This window comes from Motacilla alba, chromosome 3 (assembly GCF_015832195.1).
Source record: "Motacilla alba alba isolate MOTALB_02 chromosome 3, Motacilla_alba_V1.0_pri, whole genome shotgun sequence".
Lineage (NCBI taxonomy): Eukaryota > Metazoa > Chordata > Aves > Passeriformes > Motacillidae > Motacilla > Motacilla alba.
The window spans coordinates 37,468,486-37,489,923 of NC_052018.1; positions in this window are offsets into that span (position 1 = coordinate 37,468,486).

The window sequence follows — 21,438 nt, forward strand, 5'->3', positions numbered from 1 at the left end:
CCATTTTTTTAAATTTACTTGTGTGAGATGATTATTTGATCTCTTACATCTTTTTGTTGACTACAGAGGCAGTGAAAAAGACTACCTTAAAAGACATATCTGTTTTTCAGATGGCTAAAATTATGTGACAAGAAACCTCAAGGACTAAATGGGTTATTCCATCTTTCCTTGAAATAACCAGATTTGTTTCAATGAAGTAGATACTCGTTGTAGCAGTCAACATTTACATTGCCTTTGTTGCACATCTACCACACGGGTCATGGATGTTCTTCCCAGACCTCTCTCATAGTTCATACCATAAATATTCCTGGCAGCTCTAGGCTTCTGCCTACACGTCAGATTAAACTGGGGTGAAGATGCAATTAGTGTCAGGAGATCTGAGTTCAGAATTTTATGCCATAGTGAGCTCAACTGTGGATTCAATTGTGGAAAACAGGCTAAGTGTTTTGAGTGGTATTATTACCTAATTACACTTACCTAATTACATTTTAATTAGGATGAGTAGCCAAGGGTTCAGTATTCCCAATAAGAAGAGGCTTCTGTCTGAAGGCTTTGACAGTTCTTTGGAAGATGCACAGGAAAATTATCATTTTCAGTCTGTTTTGGTTTTAATAGCCCATTCCTGTCATTTTGTGTATAGATGGACTAAAGAATTAGTCACTTTTAAGTGTACTGTAAATTCTGTAAATATGGAATCAATTTTTACTTTCCTTTTTCACAAAGTGATTTTGCTGTGGGAATGTGTTCACAGACTGGTATTTCACAGAATTTTGCTGTGATTAGCACAGAAATGAAACATGGACTGCCCTGCCTCTGCATATATTCCAGAAAGGATTACAGCAAAGTCTGTGACTTTGACCTATTCAATGTTTTCAATTTGGTGTGTTAGCTGTTTTCAATCTCCTCCATTTCTAATTTTGGTACTTTGTTGGGAGGATGTAAAATAGTCTGTCCATCGATATATGTAATAGTGAGAAGGTCAAAAATGCTGATGTTAGTGAACAGAAAAATCACATTGCTGGAAATTTGGTCACCTGCAAGAGTGTTCTCAATCTAAAAGATGGTATTGCAAATTTTTATGCTTATTGTCTTCTTATTTCTTTCTATTCAGATTTATTTAGTTTATTTAGTTAAGAAGCTGTCTCTTTTCTAATTGCAGTATAATTCTTTCTCATGTTAGACTGTTGTTTTAACTGTTCTGCATTCCAAAGCTATTTCTTTGTCTACTTCAACAGAGACCAGTAACCTCTTCTAGGATGTTTGAATATTTCCCTGGTCACTGCTTAATGAATACATACACAGTGATTTCCCTGTGACTGCTTACATGCTTAGCATGTAGTATGTGTATGTACTGAATATTTCAGAGTTGTCCCTCAGTTAAAAATTATTTTAATCACATGCAAGTCAGGATTAACTTATTTCTAACTTTGTATATATAGTGCAGATTGCTCTGTTTCATGGGAATAAAATACAATAAATCATATTCTTTAGATAAGTAGATATAATGGCTCAAAAGACACAAAGTTTACACATCTGTTGGATAAAGCACTTCCATGTTTGTAGAATAATTTCCAAAGAGGAAATGTGCTTTAATCACTCATGTTTTTTATTTCTCTGCCTGATGTTCCCAGAAGCAAGTTCTTCTGGGCATCACATTAAAGCATTCAGAGATACTAGTCAGTGCTGCTGCAGCATCATTCCCAGCCATACTTTGCCTTCTTTTGCGCAGAGAACAAATCAAACTGTGATGTCTGAAGTCTCATGAGAAAGAGTGTAGTGAGAGACAAATGTGAGTCCAATAAGAGACCAAATAAAACTTACACATATAAACTGGTTATCACTCCACAACTGTGACTTTTCAGACTTTCCTAGATACTCTGTTTTGAATTGTTCTCTCAACATGAAGATGTGCTTAATCCAGGATCCTGCTATTTAAAACAAAAACAATCAAACAAAATGTTAATGGGATTCTATTGGAGACATATTGGTAAAGCATAATGATAAAGTACAGTACAAAGTGTGATTCAGTCAGTTCTACTGGATTGGTTACATAAACCTAAATGCTATAGAAAAAATTAAAAAGTTTCCATTTTTTACAGAGGAACAGAAGGAATTGTTCATGCTATTCTCCAGAAAACTGCTTTGAAGGATCTTTAACATTCCTAATATCAAGAGATTTTAATGATAGAAGCCCTTTGCACATCTGCTCATTCTAGTTTGTTTCATCTTGTTCAGCTGTTCTCTCACTGTCACACATTAAACATATATTTTGAAAGGATTCATGCCAGAACATGTTTGTGATGATGTAAAAGCCATAACCTTTTCAGTACTTCTTCATAGGATATTTTCCTTTAATTATTTCCATCCTCAGTATCTGAAATTTAATTTTTCAGTTTTAAGAGAAGAAATTTCTGTATATGCACTCAGATATCTTCCCTTGTATCCTGGTCCTCTTGTAACAGAACTTTGGCACCTCTGTTTTTGACAATCTGGCTTTCTAGCAGAACCTCAATAGATTACTGAGGACAAGAAAGCTTTAAATTATTACAGGAAAGGTAAGGTTGGCACTTTTATGTTGACTGCCACTCAATAATATTCCAAAGGATCTCATGCAAGTTCTTATGCAGAAACTTGCATACCAGAAAAACACAATATTTTCTTATATTATTTCTTGGTCTTCATACTTTTTAAATTCTATTGCGGCCAAATTTTGTTGGTTTTTGTTTTGTTGGGTTTTTTTTTTTTTGATGACTATTGTTTGTGCATCTTTACATTGACTATTCAAAGGATCCATTTAAACTTTGCTTGGCACATACATTCAGTTCTGTGATTCAATTGAAATATATATAAGAAATCTGCATTCTGTACATACAGCTTTTTCTTCTCCAGACTTCAAGGCTGTCTTGACTAGCTGCCTCATTTCCTGAGAGTCCTCCTAGCCCAATATTACTGAACCTTTCATATTACTCAATACATCTCTTCTCACAGATGTGTTTAATTATATCACGAGAGCTTTAACTTTTTTTTTGGCTGAACTGTTGTTCCTTCCAGATGCAAGTCAAACCAGATGTCCTACTTAAAGCCCCTATCTCAAATTATAGTTTTTCTATTCTGCTAAAAAGTGGTGCAAGGCAAGAGCTGAGTGTAGAAATTTCGGGTCTTGGTTAGAGGTGGGGCCCTCCGCACAGTCTCTGGCATAGGCTAGGAAGCAGGAGCTGTAGAGGGGCAGTTGCTTCAATAGGGAGAAGGATAAAATAAATTACAGAAAGGAATCCCAGAATATTCTGAAGTGGAAGGAACCTACAAGGACCATTGAGTCCAACTCTTGAATGAATGGACTATATGGGGATCAAGCTCTCAAACCTGGGGTTATTGGCATCATGCTCCAACCAACTGAGCTAATCTCACTGCTCTGCTTACTGATCACTCCTTTACTTCCTTCAAAAAGAAAGTTTTCCATGGTCTGAATGCTGGCTAATTTCCAGCTAGGACTCATGCCCATAAAAATAAGCTGGTCTTAAATTAGGAAAAGTATTTTAAAGAACCAGCAGAAAAATTCTAGTCGTCTATGTGCCTACCATATTCCTGATGCTTTCTTCAAATTCCTTTTCCAGCATTTGATTCTCATGGAAAGTTTTATGATGTGTACTATGAGGAATGCTTCTAAATCCCCACAAAGAAGACTTGTTAAATGGAGATGAGGAAAAGAGGAACAAGTTGTGGGGTACCTGCAGAGTATTGGAAATAAAAGGATTTATTACAATCTAAGACATTTCTGGGAAAAAAAAAATCTGTGGATTCTTATCTTGATAATTTTTATTTTATGTGAACATTTTAACAAGGAAAAATAGTTGTTCTTCAGCTTAAAAGAATTTGATGATAGCTAGTGACATGATACTCTGACACCCAACCTGTGAAGTAGAAATTATGTAATAAAAATGAGGGGGGAACTGTTTATTACAAATGTATTGAGTTCAGCTTGCAGCATGGTTGAAAACCTTGGGAATGGTAGAAGAAGGGTGACCTATGTGTGATTCTAGTTTAAGAGACTTAGTTTAAGTGGTCTGATGGTCAAGCTCAAGTTAAGCCATCAGACAGCCTTTCTATTTAGTACATGAATTGACAGCCTTAGGTTCATGAATTAAAAGGAGTGCAATGCTTACCCTCTGTTTCCCCAAAGGAAAAAAAATGGGTGGCTTTCTTCACTTCTGAATTTGGATCGTTAATTTTTACTATGGCAGAGTGGATTTTAGACAATGATGGTCAAATTACAAACAGCACAGTTGCTAACACCTAAATCAGGTTGCACTCTTGATTTCTCACACATTTATGAGAGTTTCCTGGGCTCAGCAACTAATAATGATGCTTTAGCAGTTTTCAAAGTCACACTCCAACTCAGCATGTTTTACCTTGTTACTGCTTCTATTTCCAAGGTACTCATTCTCACCTGTAACCCCCTCCTTGACAAGACTGGGCATTTTAAGCTACACACTGGTTACTACCTGCCACATTGGTACTCTAAAGGAATAAACAATTTTCCAGAGAAGGAAGTGCAACAGAATCATGGTTTCCTTGGAAACATTTTGCATAAACATGTCTGAATTTTCATGCGGGTATTTCCCAAGCCTTTCTTGAGCACTGAAGGAGTGAAAAAAGATTGGTTGCACCTAGGCATAGCAACAACTGTGAAACAGAGGGCATGAAAACAGACATATCACCTCTAGTTAAAGATGGGGTTAGCTAGAGCACAGGGAGTACTTCAGCATCTTAGGAGTGTCTTCAGCTTGACGTGTAGCTAGAGCACAGGGAGTACTTCAGCATCTTAGGAGTGTCTTCAGCTTGACATGTATCTGGCAGAGAGGTGTTACAAAGCCATCAAACATTTCCTTTAAGAGGAGCAACTCGAAGATTTTATGCAGATTCATGCCAAAACTAAGTGTTGGCACTACCCCGTGAAACAAGAGACCACCTGTGTCTTCCGCATGGACTTGTGCTGCTTCTGGTTGCAAGGTTGTCTTCTTTCCAACTGTCTTCTACTCTGGGATATTTCCAACAGATGTGTCAACAGTCATAATAAACTGTGGAGTAATGCCATTATATTTAGCATTGGGAAAACATGAAGACAGTACTGGTGTAATTTTCATTTGTGACCTAAGACAAGACTTATATGTGTCCAATTTGAGCAAAGAGCAGCCTGCACAGAACTCAACAGGAAGATATGTTTCAGAGGCAACATATTTGCAAAAGGTTAATCTAGGATTTTTAAGAAATGAATGGCTGACAGAGACCACTGTTATCTTACAAAGGGTTAAGACGCACACTATGTAATTTGATTTTTTAGATGGAAAAATTTTAAGATAACAAGAGAAAAGAAATAAAGTAAATGAGAACAATATAATGGAAAAAAGAAAAAAAAAACCAAGACTGACAAAAGCTTTGAGAAATATACTGATGAATGCAGAAAGAGAAAAGACTGAGATCTTGCCTATTAAACATCTCTTTGTAGAAGGAACAATATCATAGGGAAAGAAAAGGTTGTTTGAAATATCCGATTTAACTTCAGGTGATATTCACAAACAGTCTATTTCTTATCCGTTAAGACTATGTCAATTAGATACATCAGAACTGTTTGCAGTACAGCAACTTGTTGAAAATCTTTGGGGAAATCTTTGTTTTATTTACTAACTGGATCAAAAGCAGAACTTAAATCTGAGCTTTCTGATCATGAGGTTTTTCTTAAGAGTTTGCAAATAAAAAACTGGTCTTTATTAAATAATAAATATAAAAAATGACATCACATAGAGATGCACCAGTGTACTGATAGAGAATAGTTTTTAGCCTGTTTTTAACAGAAATGACTGTTTTTAAAATAAGTGTTTTTGATGAGAAGTTTGCCTTTGATTTGCTGGGTTGTGCCATATGAGGTATATTTTTTTTCCAGTGCAGTCCTATGAAATTTAATTACCAGAGAAGACAGGCAAATCCCTGCTATTTATGGATTTTGTCAGTGCAATTGTTGTACTTCTAAGTCCACATAGTGCCATCACAGACAAAGAACTTGTGAAACCTATGGCTTTCCCCAGAAACTGCATCATGGTGCAAATTTTTATTGTTTGTTTGTTAGGATGCATACTTCCAAAGGAACTTTGACCTACTTCAGAACTATATATAGAAGCCTCTACTAAACCCGACACTTAAGACTGTATTAGTAAAACATACTTGATCAGACAGTGCTGAAAAAATAACTTAAACAGTGTAGTTCTCTTTTTGAATGTAATGCTGTATGTTCTTTTTTTTTTTTAATTTAATTTGTTGCAGCAGACATGTCTTTGTTGTAAAGGTCCAGGAATGATAACACTGGAAGAGTTAAATGCATAAAAATTTGGAGCATTAATCACAGTAGGAGAAAAGAGGCAGGCTTCCTCTTCAATACAAGAATAATGTATTTCCCTTTTTAATACAAGAATAATGTATTGCTCTCATGACAATATATTCTTCAATTATGATTTTGATTATCATAGGACTGACTTCACTTATAACTGGCAGTAACTTCAATGCTTGCAGTTCATGCTGAAATAAATATTGCATTCATCCTCTCTGAACTGAACCTAACCCAAAGTCAACACAGTTATGCTTCTGTATTTACAGAACTGAGGGTCAGTTTATATTTCCATTATACCCTTTATTTTTAAAGGTCTTTACTTGGATTTTGATTTTTGTTGTGTTTATTTTAGGCTTTCTAAACTTAAAATATTAACTGCATGAAAACCACATGTGTTTGCAAAATAAAATATTCATGCCAAAGAAAAATTGTGATTCAGCTTTGAAATATATGGGTTTTCAGTGCCTGGAAGGTAAAAAAAAAAACCAAAACCCAAACAAAAATCTCCCATGAGGAATAGCCCAAAATGGATTTGGTCCAGAGGTAACAGTCTATAGTCCCTGATTCCTGGGAACCAGGTAATTTTGACAGGACTTCAGGAAAGTAATAAGATTGGAGGCTTGAAAGTAAAACTCACACATGTTCTTGTATGCAGTCCTGCATCAGATACACAAACTGAGCTCCACACATGATATCAGTATGAGTTGCAAGTTTGCCAAACCAGAGCACCCAAAGTCAATTTTTTTTATGCACAGAACTGAAAGCACTGGAGTTATCCAAGTAATATTCTCCACTCATTTCTCCCATATTAGCTCACTGCTTGACTCATGCCCTGGTGTGTCAGCACATGGACAGATATTTGCAGTTGAAGCTGGTGCATAACTAGCAATCCAAATATTATAAGGCAAGATCTTATTGCAAAGTTTTGAAGCATATTGCACTGGATATAATTTGAATGTAAGGATTGCCTTGCCATTCTTGCTGCAGAACAGACACAGAACTGCTGAATGCCAGGAGTGCCTGAGGAGACTTAGACAAATCAAAACATTCCTGGTGCATTCTGGTAAAATCTCTCTAAATTTGTACTGGACACAGTTCTATACCATGACTATCAAATTGGATAATTTCTAAGGTAATGATATAACCTATATTCTGAATTCAGTTAATCCAACTGATATGATTAGAGAGAATATTTCTGTATTGTGTTAGAAGACAGATGGTGTGTGCAATCAGGCTGAGCTCTAAAAACATTACTTATGGGACAATAATTGCAAAAGGGGTGTTTATTTGGTTACATCAATGTTCCATTATTCTGAATCCATGCCTATATTGTCTTAGGACAAATTTCTAAATGATTTAAAAAAGATGGAAATCTGATTTTAATTTTTTTTATTGTTTTTTCATCTGCTCCTTAACAATATTTTTTTTATTTTCCTTTGTAAGTTTTCCTGAAAACATGCCCACAAATGCTGCTCTATCACTCTCCTTCTCAGCTGGACATGGGAAAGAAAATACAATGAAATGCTTGTGCGTCAAGATAAGGACAGGGAGGCATCATTCAGCATTTACTGTCAGGGGTAAAACAGTCATGACTTGGGGAAAATGAATTTAATTTATTACCAATCAAATCAGAGTGGTAGGGCAATGAGAAATAAAACCAAATCTCACAACCATTTTCCCCTACATCTCCCTTTTCCCAGGCTCAGCTTCACTCCTGATTGCTCTGCCTCTTTTCTGCCAGCAGAATGGAGAGATGAGGAGTGAGAGCGACAGCCAGTTCATCACACCTTGTCTCTGCCACTCCCTCTGCCTCAGGGGGAGGTCTCCTCAGGCTCCTTCCTTGCTCCATGTGGGATCCCCCCCCGCAGGAGACAGTCCCTCACCAACTTCTCCAAGGTGAGTCTTTCCCATGGGGTGCATTCTTGCGGGAACAGGCTGCTACAGGGTGGGACCCCTGCAGGGTCACAAGTTTTGCCAGCAAACCTGCTCCAGTGTGGACTCCTCTTCCCAAGGGTCTGCATGCCTTGGCAGGAGCCTGATCCAGCCCAGGCTTCCCATGGGATCATGGTCTCCTTTGGCCATCCACCTGCTTTGGCGTAGGATCCTTTATGGGCTGCAGGTGGAACTCTGCTTCACTGTGGATCTGGATGGGCTGCAGGGGCACAGCTGCTTCACCGTGGTCTGCACCAGGGGCTGCAGGAAATCTCAGCTCTCGTGCCTGGAACACCTCCTTCCACTCCTTCTGCACTGACCTTGGTATATGTAGAGTTGTTCCTCTCACATATCATCTCTTTCTTCTCTGGCTCAATTTGCTCCTGTGCAGTAACTTTTCCCAGTTCTTAAATCTATTATCCCAGAGGCACTACCACCACTGCTGATTGGCCCAGCCTTGACCAGTGGCACATCCGTCTTGGAGCCTTGTGGCTTTGGCTCTGTTGGACATGGAGGCTGCTTTTCTGGCAGCTTCTCTCAGAAGCGACCCCTGCAGCCCCCCCCGCTACCAAAACCTTGGCACACAAACTCAGTACAGCAGTGGAGGTCTGTGCACTGAAATGCCTGAGAGCAGATGTTGGCCAATCTTGGTGTTGACAGCACTGGGCTGGAGACCTGTAATGATGATTAAGAGCACCTACTGAATCAATGTCATTTTGATTGTCATGCTGCTGGTGGTTGTGTATGCAGGGATACACCACGAGTTATTTTTAAGTTGAAAATCTGAATTATCGCCTTGGTCAGAACAACACAGTAATTTTCTTGTTCCTTAATTTGTTGCTGAAAGGAAACTAAGGTCTATATTGCCTCCTGTGGGTCATCTTTTCTTTGTATTAGATGATGGAAATGAAGCAAAGCCAATTCCAGTGATGGTCCAAGCTTTTCAATGAACGGTACTGGAGGTCCAAAAAGCTAAATGGGAATGTATCAGCTGAAAAAAAACCCCCATAAAATAAAATAATAATGTTTAGAATGGTAGAGACAGGAAATTATTTGTGAGAAATGTATAACACTGAGTGATTTCTTTTTTAAATGTATGACGCCAATTTAGTGTTTAAAGCTGTTCAACGGCTGGAATACAAACTTCTTGTGAAATATATTAGGTGTTTAGAGTCACTTAGTGGTTAGTAAAAAGCCCTCCTAATGAAACAATGTATTAATTGCTCAGGGCCACTCAAAGCAAACACACATAAAATATTTAGATGTCTGGAGATGCTCAGCAGCTTGATAACCAAGTTTTAATAAAGTCTATTCAGTGTTTAGAGTTGATCAGCTGCTAGGAAAACAACCTGTGCTCAGCAGTAGAAATGCAGGGCTAATAAAACATGGAGCTGCTCAGTGGCTGCAGCAAGGTTTTTAAAGCTATGCTGAAATTAGGGAGACTAAATTAAGCAATAACAGTAGAGGCACTGGTAGTTCCATAGGATTAATGGCTGTCTGGGATGAGTTGATGGCCTGCAGCTACATTTCAGGTCATTAATCCCAGCTGGTCATTAGTCCCCAGGAAATGTTGAGCACTGAGGTCATTATTACTATTATAGCCAGCTTAAAAAAAAATCAAAACTAACAAACCCAAGAATCCATCAGAAGCCTTATGTGCATTATGGTATATGAATGTATGTATTGCCTACAGATATCTTAAGAAGAGACGTCTGTACTCATATTAACACAGATTTTCTCTAGGACAGTTCTAACACTTTGGGTCAGTAAGATTATTGGGAAATCTACTTACATTTCCGCTTGGTACACAAATTGAAACCACAGTTTTGGTTCCCTGCACCTCTTAGTTGATGCTGTCTGGCATCCTTAAAAAGGAGCACCTCTGTGGGGATACTTAGTGTGGCCTCATTTGGATTAAGCAGAAGCTGCATTTGGTAACATTCCCAATGTCTTGTGTTCTTCACATACTGACCTACTTTCTTTTTCCTTTTTATGAATACCAGAGTGATAGCATTGCATACTGTTATACTTTGCATTTTTATTGAAGCATGTACCCAGAAGGATGCTAAGAGACCCTACAAAGAATGCAGGGCTTGCTGCTGAAATACAGTTTCCCTTGAAAGAACAGTGACTCCTTCTGGGACAGCAATATTACATAGTAGTGTTTTAACAGGAGGAAGTGAAGATAAAATTTAATTGAAAGTACTGGGGAAATTCAGGTGGGTAGTAATACCTGCTGGAGTTTGGCCATGATTCACTTTCACAAGTAATTCTTCAACTCATTCTGTCTGTCCAGTTACCTACCTTAACATGAATTTAGCATTCACCTTAATTTTCTGAGTTCAATAATTTAGGAAGTAGTAGGTAGTAGCCATGCTCCACATTCTAGAGCTAAAAACCGTACTTGCAGCCTGCTTCTAATATGTAGAGAAGAATTTTACATTTCAGGACTGGGATATATCTTTGCAAATCACCTGGAAACACCATGATATTTTAAATGCTATACCTTATGCTATGGATTGTACTCTATAAGCATTTACCCTTTTCCATTAACCTAACTTGGGCACCTAAAGCAGAAATGATAGGAGTACCTCCATAAACAGCTTACAACACCAGTAAGGCAAGACAGAAAGGAAAACAGCAGATATCCCTTTCACAGGAGAAGGAAATCTGTTTTGGATTGCTTTGTTGTGATTGGTAACATCTGTTCTGAATTTTCCAACATGGCCTGCAGACCAAGGAATGGAAGGCTATCTTCCAGCTCTCACAATCAGATATCCAAAAGAATCTGATCATACCTATAAGAAATTATTTCTTGTGTTTCCAGCTGATCAGCAGATTAAGCCTTTTTTTTTTTCCCTCTTTATCAAGGTGATCAAAGTGGATTCACATCTCCCAGCCTTGTCTAGACCGTTATCATCACCTCTAACTCTTCAGGCTAAAATATCAAAGTAAGTCTGAGAAGCTGAGTATGAATTTATGTGCTGATCTCAGCCCTAAAGTTTGATTCTTGAGTCCTCTTGCTGTTACTTCACAAGCATCTTTGCAGATAAATTTATTTATCCGCCATTTATATACAATATAGGCCTGAAATCATCAACACTGTTAACCAGCTGATCACATCACTGTGTGAATAGGTAAAAGGACTCTCATATTACTGACATCAGAAAAAAACCCATTCTGTGAGATTACAAAATCTTGCTCACATCACATAAGAATTGTAACTATCTTTAAAATGCTGTCCTGGGTTGAATTGGCAAAGAAACCCAGTCTGACTGGGTGTGAATGGGGTGTGTGGGGAGCCAAGCAGGGACCCCTTGGGTCACTGGAGCCACCTGCTGTGAAGAGGTTTTGGGAATGATCATGGGAAGTGTCCTTAGCAGCCTCAAGGCTTGAACGACATCACTCACTGACAGAAAATGTAAAATTGATTTACTGAGGGGGATGGGCATAGCAGGTGGCTAGTGGTTTCTATTCCAAGATTGCTATTTTACCATGCACACACACTGCAGTCACATTCACACCAACAAAAGCCCTGCTGCTTTGGTCCAGTCAGCCTGCACCACAGAGTTGAGGATGCCAGTCACTCACTACAGCCGGTGACTCTGTCCAAGCCTTTACAGGTGGCCTGGCTTCCACAAATAATGGTGCTAACTTGGGCTCAAATTTCTGCCCAGCACTAGGCATTTGAGGATATGTTCCCTCCATGGCACTACTGTCTCAAACATTTATTACTTTCTAGGGTATGTAGTCAGCATAAGCTGTGAATAGCTTTGTTGATCATGTAGTTGAAGGCCAAAAGCTTTTGACTTTCTCTCTGCTTAAGACTAAGTTAGCTGTCGTTACCTTGGTTGCTATGACTTTCTAACCTTTCCCCCAAACGTGTTACAAGGATGTAGATTTAACACTTCAGCTTTATTACCTGCGATTCTTTTTTTCACACTGCCTACCAGAACAGTCTAATGAGTTAGATCTACTCAGATACAGTCCAGATATTTTTCCAGATGCTTTCAGGCACTCCTTTTTCTGTGACAACAGCCAGGGTGTGTATATCAGAGTACAAGCCACTAGCCTCTTGAATCCTGTACTGGGACAACAATGGTACTGATATCAACAGCTTTTGCTTCCTCTTGCCTTTATTTATTTATTTATTTATTTGGATTAACTAGATGCCTTTTTATAAGTTTTCAACATGCTGTTGTATCTTGCTTTTTCTTGGTCTGCTGCTGGACATTGTATCTGAATTTATGTTCCATTCTATGGGTGTTAAATTCTTAGTCTTTGATACACCCTAAACTTCATTTTGTCCAACTCCATATCTGCATTCTTTAACAGTGTCATGGTGAGCTATTTACTCTCTTACAGTCTCCAGTGTTTTCTCATCTCTTCCCATTCCCTGCCTGCTCCTCTACCTCACGTGTCTCCACTTAAGACCGGCTGTTGTACCAGGTTTCTTTTCCTCTTCAGGGCATTGCTAGATTAGAGTAATAAATACCTAATTCACCACAGCATAACCACCTGATAGTACTTGTTAGCACTGGTCATTAGACACACTACTCTTACGACTAACAGGTGCTTTGTTACAACAGAGTTGACTGCAGTTAAAGAAAGGTGCAGACTAATGAATCCTGACAAACCTTGAGATCTTGAAAACTCGGTGAAAACCTATTGTTTGTCACTAGCAAAGGCAACACCAGGACAGTGTTCCTGACCTACAGGGCTACTGTAGGGGTCTTCCTCTCACCTCCCACAGAGAGGAAGACCTCCCACATTTTTTTTCCTCTCTTTTCTTTAAACAGAAAACTCTGTGTAAATAGTGCCTTATGACAAAACCTTTGCAAACCCTTGAGCAGCTCACCTTCTGTATCTTGCAGCTGCAAAGCTGAATAATTCTGTCCAAAACTGCACACTAGATTGCAATGACACAAAACGTTAACCTTAACTGCTGATGAACCTATTTCATTACTTTTAATAACATTATAACTGTGTTGTCTGCTCAATGCAGTGATAACTTAGTGAAGGCAAATTAATTTTACATATTATCCACACAAGCAATAATGAGGGAAATCAGTTTCGTCTAGAGTTGAGGAGAGAAGTTTAATTAAATTTTGGTATGGGCCAGTTGATTTCAGGTTGGTCACTTGCTTTCTGGCTGACAGAAGGACCTTGGGCATCAACGATAGGTGCAAAATCATGTAAATCCATGAGTGAAAATGCCCATGCCTGAAGCAAAGTCTTCAATATATTATAATTGGGGTGAAAAGGGAGCAATTTGAAATTAACTGCACAGAATATTTTTTGTAAGGATATTTTTATTAATCTTATGCTCTGGTAGGGATTTGAGTAGCTATGAACATGCACGTGCCTAGCAAAATGTGGGGTAGTATTATTGGTCAACTGGTAAAAACACTGCATAATGCAGTCTGAAAAATCTCTGTGATTCTCTGGTGTTATGCATAATGAGAGAAGTAATGCATAGGCAGGCACATGGTAAAGTAAACCTCTGACTCTTGAGTAAAGATGTTTCTTGTAGAGTGTAAGACTAGAAGGACTGGCAGCTTTGAGTTCATATTGCAAATGAAGTTTCTTTCACCACACCCCCTATGTTCATGGGAAACAGGTTCAGTGGGCACTGACCGGTTAGTGGGACTAAGGCATACTCTGATCATGTCATGGGGTTGCCCCTCATGGACAAAATTTATTTGAACACTAAATAATGTAAATACGGGTCTTGCTAGCATCTTAATGAATCAACCTGTATAATTGGCTTCTCTGATAATAACTTAAAAATATTTTTGATTCTGTGAGTTCTGAAAAAGCAGATGAAGTAGCTAATTTATTAATTAAATATTGAATTGACAGGAGGAGATAACTGGAGAAAAAAACCAGGTTCTGATCCTTTCAATTTAAAATTTATGACAATCAAACTGATCTCTAGAATCAAACTGATTTCTAATAAAAAATTTTTCTGAAAGATCCAAGCCTCATCTAAAAACTTCTTCATATTTCTTGCTCTACCAAGTTAGAAGAATTTTGGACACAGGTCTTGAGGTTGCATCTATGTAAAGAAACAGAAAAGGCACACAGCACTATACCTTCAACTGCGTAACAAAGCTTTCGGCTCAATCCTTCCTCCTCTTAAAGGAACAAGGGTTAGGCACTGACTCAAATGGCTTCAGGATCAAGCTGCAAATCATCTATGTGACCTTTACTTTATCATGACTCACCTCCCAGTTCAGGGTAAACCCAGAATCTGCCTGAGAGTATTTTTGTTCCTCGAAGACAAAGGACAATTTGCAGTATAAATGCTGAATATTGCCAAGGGGCTGCTGTAGGCTCCAGGAACCTGGCAAAGGTGGGAGTGAAGGAGTGAACTCGTGGAGGAATGAGCAGATTTGTTAAAACTGTACTAAGCGGTTGCTGTTTATTAAATTCAATTTTTCAAAGATGTAGTATAAATTGCTCTATCAGTTGCTTCTAAATGGCATAATTCTGTATGGGAAAGGATAAAGAAAGGCTAAAGCAATGTATTTAATTTCCAATATTCTAAAATATGTTGTCCCAGAGACCTGGGGACTGACACATTCACCAACGTAGAAATGCATGTGCTGTGCCTCCTGTGCCTTTCCCCCTCCCATGTTTCTGGGGCAAGTATGAACTCTGAAAGAAGTGCCTATGAATCCTTGGCAAGGTATATTGGCAAGAAAGAGCCAAAATTGCTATACTGAGTCATCATATCCAACTACCGGCGGTAACATTGACAGTAGTAAATTGCTATGTTGCAAGACAGCAGGTAGCTGAGGAAGCTCCTAGATTCCTAGGGAAAGATGGATCAGATTACACCCCACCAGAGGCGATCAGGAATGAAGCCTCAAAGGAACATGAGCAATCTGATAAAATTAGAACAGAGATATTAGTAGCACGGAAAGAGGCTTTTCCAGTGAAATCCTGCACTCCGATGCAGAGCACGTTAGGTGAGACTCTGTATTGTGCCTCCAGGAGATGTAGCACAGACCTCAAAGCTAAAAGTCAAGAGGGAAAATAATGACTTTACCTCTGAATCCTCATAATTCCAGGCTGCTCCTGCTGAGCCGGCCTGAATTTCTGCAGCCATACACCTAGCACATCCATCGTATTCCAGTCTGGATCTGTCCCTTCCTAGCCCCAGACTGAGTAAGAGCTTGGAAGAAAAATTGTACAAATGCGTTGCCTACAAGCATATTCGTCTTGACACAAATATATGCTGTGAAAAATATTAGTCTAAATGCTTTGAGCTGAGCTAAGCAATAAACAAATAAAAAGTCACAAAATAGTCACAAAGGCCTTAATGAGATCTTAAAGTTGTGGGTTTGTTGTTGCTGTTGTTTGGTTTTTTTGGTTTTTTTTTTTTTGGTTGTGGGTTTTTGATTGGGTGTTCATTTTTGACATGACTGGTTTCTGAAGTATTTTCTTTAAGTATTTCTATATGCAAAAATCTTCCCTAAATTCTTTAGGTAGTTGGTATACCCATTTGCTTGACAGGTTACCCCCATGTAAATACTGGTATGTAGCAAAACTCTAGACCAGTGAATTTTATTTATGAAGGATTCAAACCTGCATTGTAAATTGTCTTGTGGCTGTCTCAGATACATGTACTGTTATTATCTTTGCAAATTGGCAATGGAGTGATACCTCTCTGTGCATAGGTTTGGGTTTTTTTTTTTTTTAATAAAACAAATAATCTAGGAGATAGTTTTGTGCAGAACAATCTTATTAAAAAATTAGCATTTCAAGTGTAGCCGTCATCTTTCACACTTTCCAAGTGGCTTGACTCCCATCCCTGCAACAATTTTTCTGATTAGCCTGCTGTCCTGTTTAATCAATAGAGCTACAAAGCCAGCTATCTCTCACTCTATGGTTATCTTTCATTGTACAGTACATAATGCCGCTAATCCTGCTGATAACAAAGAGCACACAGAGGAAATGTGGCACTGCATGTTTGTTATCTTCCACTCAACTAAACATACCTCTTTTTCTCTCTTGACTCTTATCAATGCAAAAAATGCTGAAAAAAAATTACTCCTGGTGTTAACACTGCACACGCCAGTTGGGACTGAGATTTTTTGCCTATCTTATGTCTGTGGTTTGCCAGCACTACAAAAGCCTGCCGATTTGATACATCACCTCATCAACCTTTAAGAAGGCAGTGCAAAGTACTGCCACCATCAGCCAGCCTTACATAGATGGAAGGAAAAACTCTGGATGCACAGAGACTGTAATGCAGGGAGATTGACCCAAAAGCTGTTCGTGGTTGACCCCAGACCTGAAAAAAAAAAGAAGAAAGTAATCCAGTTCTATAGTTTTTCATTTCCCACAGAACATGAAAGCTGATATACTTAAGTTTCTCTCTTGGCAACAAGAAAACAGCTAAATTGAACTTTTGCTTCAGTTAAAGAACAATCTAGCAGTTTCCCTTCTCAAAGGTCTGCCATTCACAAAGCGTGAAAGTGCCTTGCTTAGAAAAGGATCCCAACATTTTTAACGTCTTTCCTGACAAAAAAAACACACGGAAGGATTTGGTTCTGTCCACTTTGATCTTGAGAATTTTAATCAAGATACATTTTGACAGTGCCTTCACCATATGTATGAGAATCTGATGTTCCACAGTCAAAGACAATGATAACCATGTATTCAGATAATATTTAAGAGTGAATAGCAGTTTTTCCCTTTGCTCTCAATTCTTATCCACTGGTTGAGTCTTTAAAAAATAGTCTTAAAAATAATGATTATTATTTTCCACAATATCTTCCTGTTTTCTTTATTTCAAAAGAAAATACTAGAATAGCCCATAAAAAAAATTCCAAAATTGGAAGCTCCTTAAAAAGAAAATAAATAAATGTTTTCCTGTTTCCTTAGGGCAAACCTATATTGGTTTATACGTTTTAACATAAGTATGGGACAGAGTCCTTGTTAACAGAGAAAGTTTTGAAGAAAAACATCCTGTGCATGTGTATAACTACATAGCATATCCATCTTTAGAAGTATACACAGAAGATCATTATGTGTTTTGCAACATGAATTTTATTAGAAGGAGAAAAACTTTATAAATATAGAAAAAATGCAGAAAAATAATTTTGCTTCAGCATTGTATTTGATGACACTCAAATAATCCCCAAAACATGGGTATGCTTGTGTGGGAATCACTTTAAAGTTTATGATTTCTAACTCTGTTCTGAACTTTTAGATAAGAGATGATCTTAAAATTGTGTTTTATGTCTTGCTTGATAGCACGACCTTTGATAATGTGTCTCAGCAACAAAATTCAAAGCTTTGCATAGTATTTATGATGTGTTCATAACCCTATTTCTTTTAGCTCTAGGCAAACATTACATATCTTCATTCAGATTTAAATATAAATTTACTTCAAGCATGTTGATATAATGTCTGAGTTTGCTTTCTGCAAATATTCATCAAATGAGAAGGACTAGTGTGAAAAAATCCAGATAAGCAAATTTACTGTCTAGTAATCAAATATCTTTTTGAAGCCCGTGTTGGATTTTTTTCTGGATTCTGCATTTTTGAGTTCCTTTATGTAGTCTGATGATTAACTTAAAAAAAAAAAAAAGAAAAAATCATGCAGTCCAAAAGCAACATAATATTACTTGATACACTTAACCAGCCAACACAAATATCTGAACACTTTTTGTGAACTGAACATTCTATGAAGTAAAATATTTCTTGGGAATAGTTTTTTCACATGATTACTCTTGCAAAAACTGTCCATTGGATAATTTTAATTTTATTTTTTATTAATTTAGGATTAATTATTTTTTATTGCAATTTGAGCCCTAATCTACAGTAGTAGGTAATTTTGCTCTCAAAAAAACCATGTGCTATAATACAGCAGCTCAGGTGTCAGTGACTTATAAATGAAATTTTCCCAATTGGAAAACTCTGTGTATAGCTGGTTGTAACAGCACTGAAATTAAGTCATTAAGTTTAAAATTTTCTGCACTGGATGCTTGTATTTGGGTGCTGTGAAGAAGTGTGTGTGTGTCTCTCCATGTCTGGGAGTAAATCAGCAAATATGGCAAATATGTGCACATTTGTAAATGACTGTGAACTTAGGGATTCATCATTAAATTAATTTAATAAATAATGCAAACTCTGCTAGCCTGTGATTTTCCTAAAATACATAAGAATAAAACCAATTGGCAGTCAATTCATCAAAGCCCCTTTTGGAAGCGTTCACTTAGATATATAGTACAAAGTCGGAACACTTTCATTATTATGTACTCCTTTTATCTCTTTCTCAATCATGTGAACATTAAAATTTTTTAGAAAATAAGGTAAAATAAAGAAAAACAAAGTAAAAATGTGAAGATGTTTTAGTATTTTGGAGGTTGATTCTTAGCTGGTGAAAGCATTTGCAGATCCCCATTCTATAAATAAAATCAAGTTATTTTTAGCCAAGTGGTGTGAGTCTGGACTCAGGTACAGTATTCATGAGTTGTGGTTTATTCCTGACTTTATCACAGAGATCATCCCTAATGAGTGCCAATAAAAACTTTATAACACATATGCAGTTAAGCTATGTTACAAATTTAACACAAAAATTATTTTAGAAATGGTTCAGGAGGTTTTATGATTTTTTAAATTGATACTGTTCTTGCACTTCCTTCTATATTAAAGCTAAATTAACTTGTTAATATGAGGCAACTACATAGGCCTCAGAACGATTACTGATACAGCTCTGAACCTCTAAATGATCTTAAGCAACTTGTCTATAAATCACTGTGTTCCACTCTTGAGGTCTAGCATATGCCAGCTAGAAACATTTGCCAATTCAGATGGAAAGCTTTCTACCAGTGTTTTTCCCAAGAAAGGAACATGCTTGTTCTGCATTCTTGAGAATTAGGAGAACCTCAAACATCTCTTTGCTTCAGAACTGAGTATTTCCTGTCTTCCTCCTTAACACAATGTAATTTGAGAGGAATTTGTGCATTTTTTGGTGACCAAAAAGCATTTTTTTTTAGGACAGATCATTAAAAAATAGCAGACACTTGAGAGCTGCTCAGAGGTTAAGAGTGCTGGAATGAATCTTGACAGAGATAGATTAGTAGGCAGAACACAGGTAAGTCAGTCAAAGGTACATGATAAATGTAATTTATCACATGGATCTGCAATTTACTACATGAATATCAACTCCACCTATGTTTTAGTCTCTTCTCTAATGTGGTAAACCGGTTCCCTGTATTTTCATAACAAATGTGACTAGTTAATACCAGGTCTCATCTCCTGACCGAGTCATTACACTATTTTCCCCTTAATTATTAACCAGAGAAAAACAACATCAATTTTAGGATTCTTAAATTAGGAAGAGATTAATTTAAGTGAAAGAAACAATTGATCTAGAGTCTGCATCTTCCACGTAAGTGCTCTAAACAAAAAGAGGAGATCCATAAACAGACTTATGATATATTGTACTGTGTGGCACTGCAATGTGTATAAGTTATGAGGCCTCTTAAGGGGATGAATCTAGATAATGCTGACAAAACTTGTGAGTTTGTGCATCTCTGTGCATGTGTGTGCACATAGAAGTCAGGGGAGGCTTTTTGCTGCATCTTTTCAGGAAAACCTAGGATGCTGAATGGCATGTGCTGCCTCTATGGATGACCTGAAAATTGCCAGACTGTCTGTGATACCTTTTAGGGAAGTCAGTGCCAGTACTGGTGCCAGTACTGATACCAGTAATGGCATCACCACTTCAAGCTGTATATAACAAGAATATATAAGTATACCCTTAGGCATGTGTTACCCAGTAGTATGATAAAATATATATCAAATACCACTGTTAACTAAGTGCTAAATATTTGTTAGATGGGCAAAAGGTTCCTTTCTGTAGTCTGGATCTAAATATCAAAAGGCGGCAAATATGAAGTGTTAATTTAAAGTCTCGGCATCCTGCTGGCCATGAATATTATGGCATGTGGAGCTCAACCAGGATATAGACTAGTTGACTCTAGCTGAAAGTGCCTCATTTAGAATCACAGAACCATAAAATAGTTTGGGTTGGAGGAGGCCTTTAAAGGTCATCCAGTCCAACCCCTCAGCTTTCCCAATGAACTTCCTAAATAACAGCATACCTGCTATTCAAGGAAGAAGGAACTTGAAAATTAGGTACTGAAAATGTGTGCTGGACTGTATGAACATTCCACAAAAGAAATGAGAGAGAAATCATCACCAGTGGGGAGTGGGGCAGGTGGGGGACAGAAGGCCAGAAGTCCCACTCCTCAGGTCATGCCTGAATCAGTAGATCGAAAGGATCTCTTTAAGGGTCTTCACCTCCAAATCATCCCAACTTTCTCTGATGTGGCAGTGTGATATTGGTGGTAGTTTAGAGACAGTGTTTTTAAGTTTCCTCTAGCATTTTAAGAGACACTAAAGAGCCAAATCATCCCTGTCTGAAAGGGACACCATGGAAGAACAAAAAGGCAAAACCAAAGAAAACGCAAGGAGAAAAGGCACTATTATAAGGAGTAATGGAAGGATAACAAAAGGCTGTGATGACAAAGCACAAATGGGAAGAAGAGTGATCAGGTAAGGAATTATTTACAAAAAAGTAAATGAAAAAGAAAGAGACAAAACAGAACAGAAAGGCACATTAGAATAATAATGCAAACATGGTTTGGCTTTGGTGTTGACATTTGTAAAATTCCCTCTTTGGGGAAAGTGTGTTTTCAAATGTAATTATTTTGCAACCTCAAGAACTATTTATATTTTTGCTGCTAGCAATAAATATTTTTGCTTCGTGACAACACTGTTAGTACTTTTGTTTATATTTATATGCAAATAGTGTTTATTTTATAATAGTGCTTAATACTAAGATTGCCATCTCCTTTCAAGCTTAATGTCTAATTTTCCTCCAGTTACACCTTTTACATTAAAAATATGTTTACAGACTTCACTCTGGACTGTGGCATATTAATCATGCTACCATAGCAATACCTATCCATGGATTTCAAAAAATCTTGCAACACTAAAAGAGGATGCATTTCTCAATCTCTTATAAATCATAAGCCATGGAACAAAAAAAAAAGATCCCTTTCAGGGATTTACTTGTATCAAGAAACAGATTAGTAAAA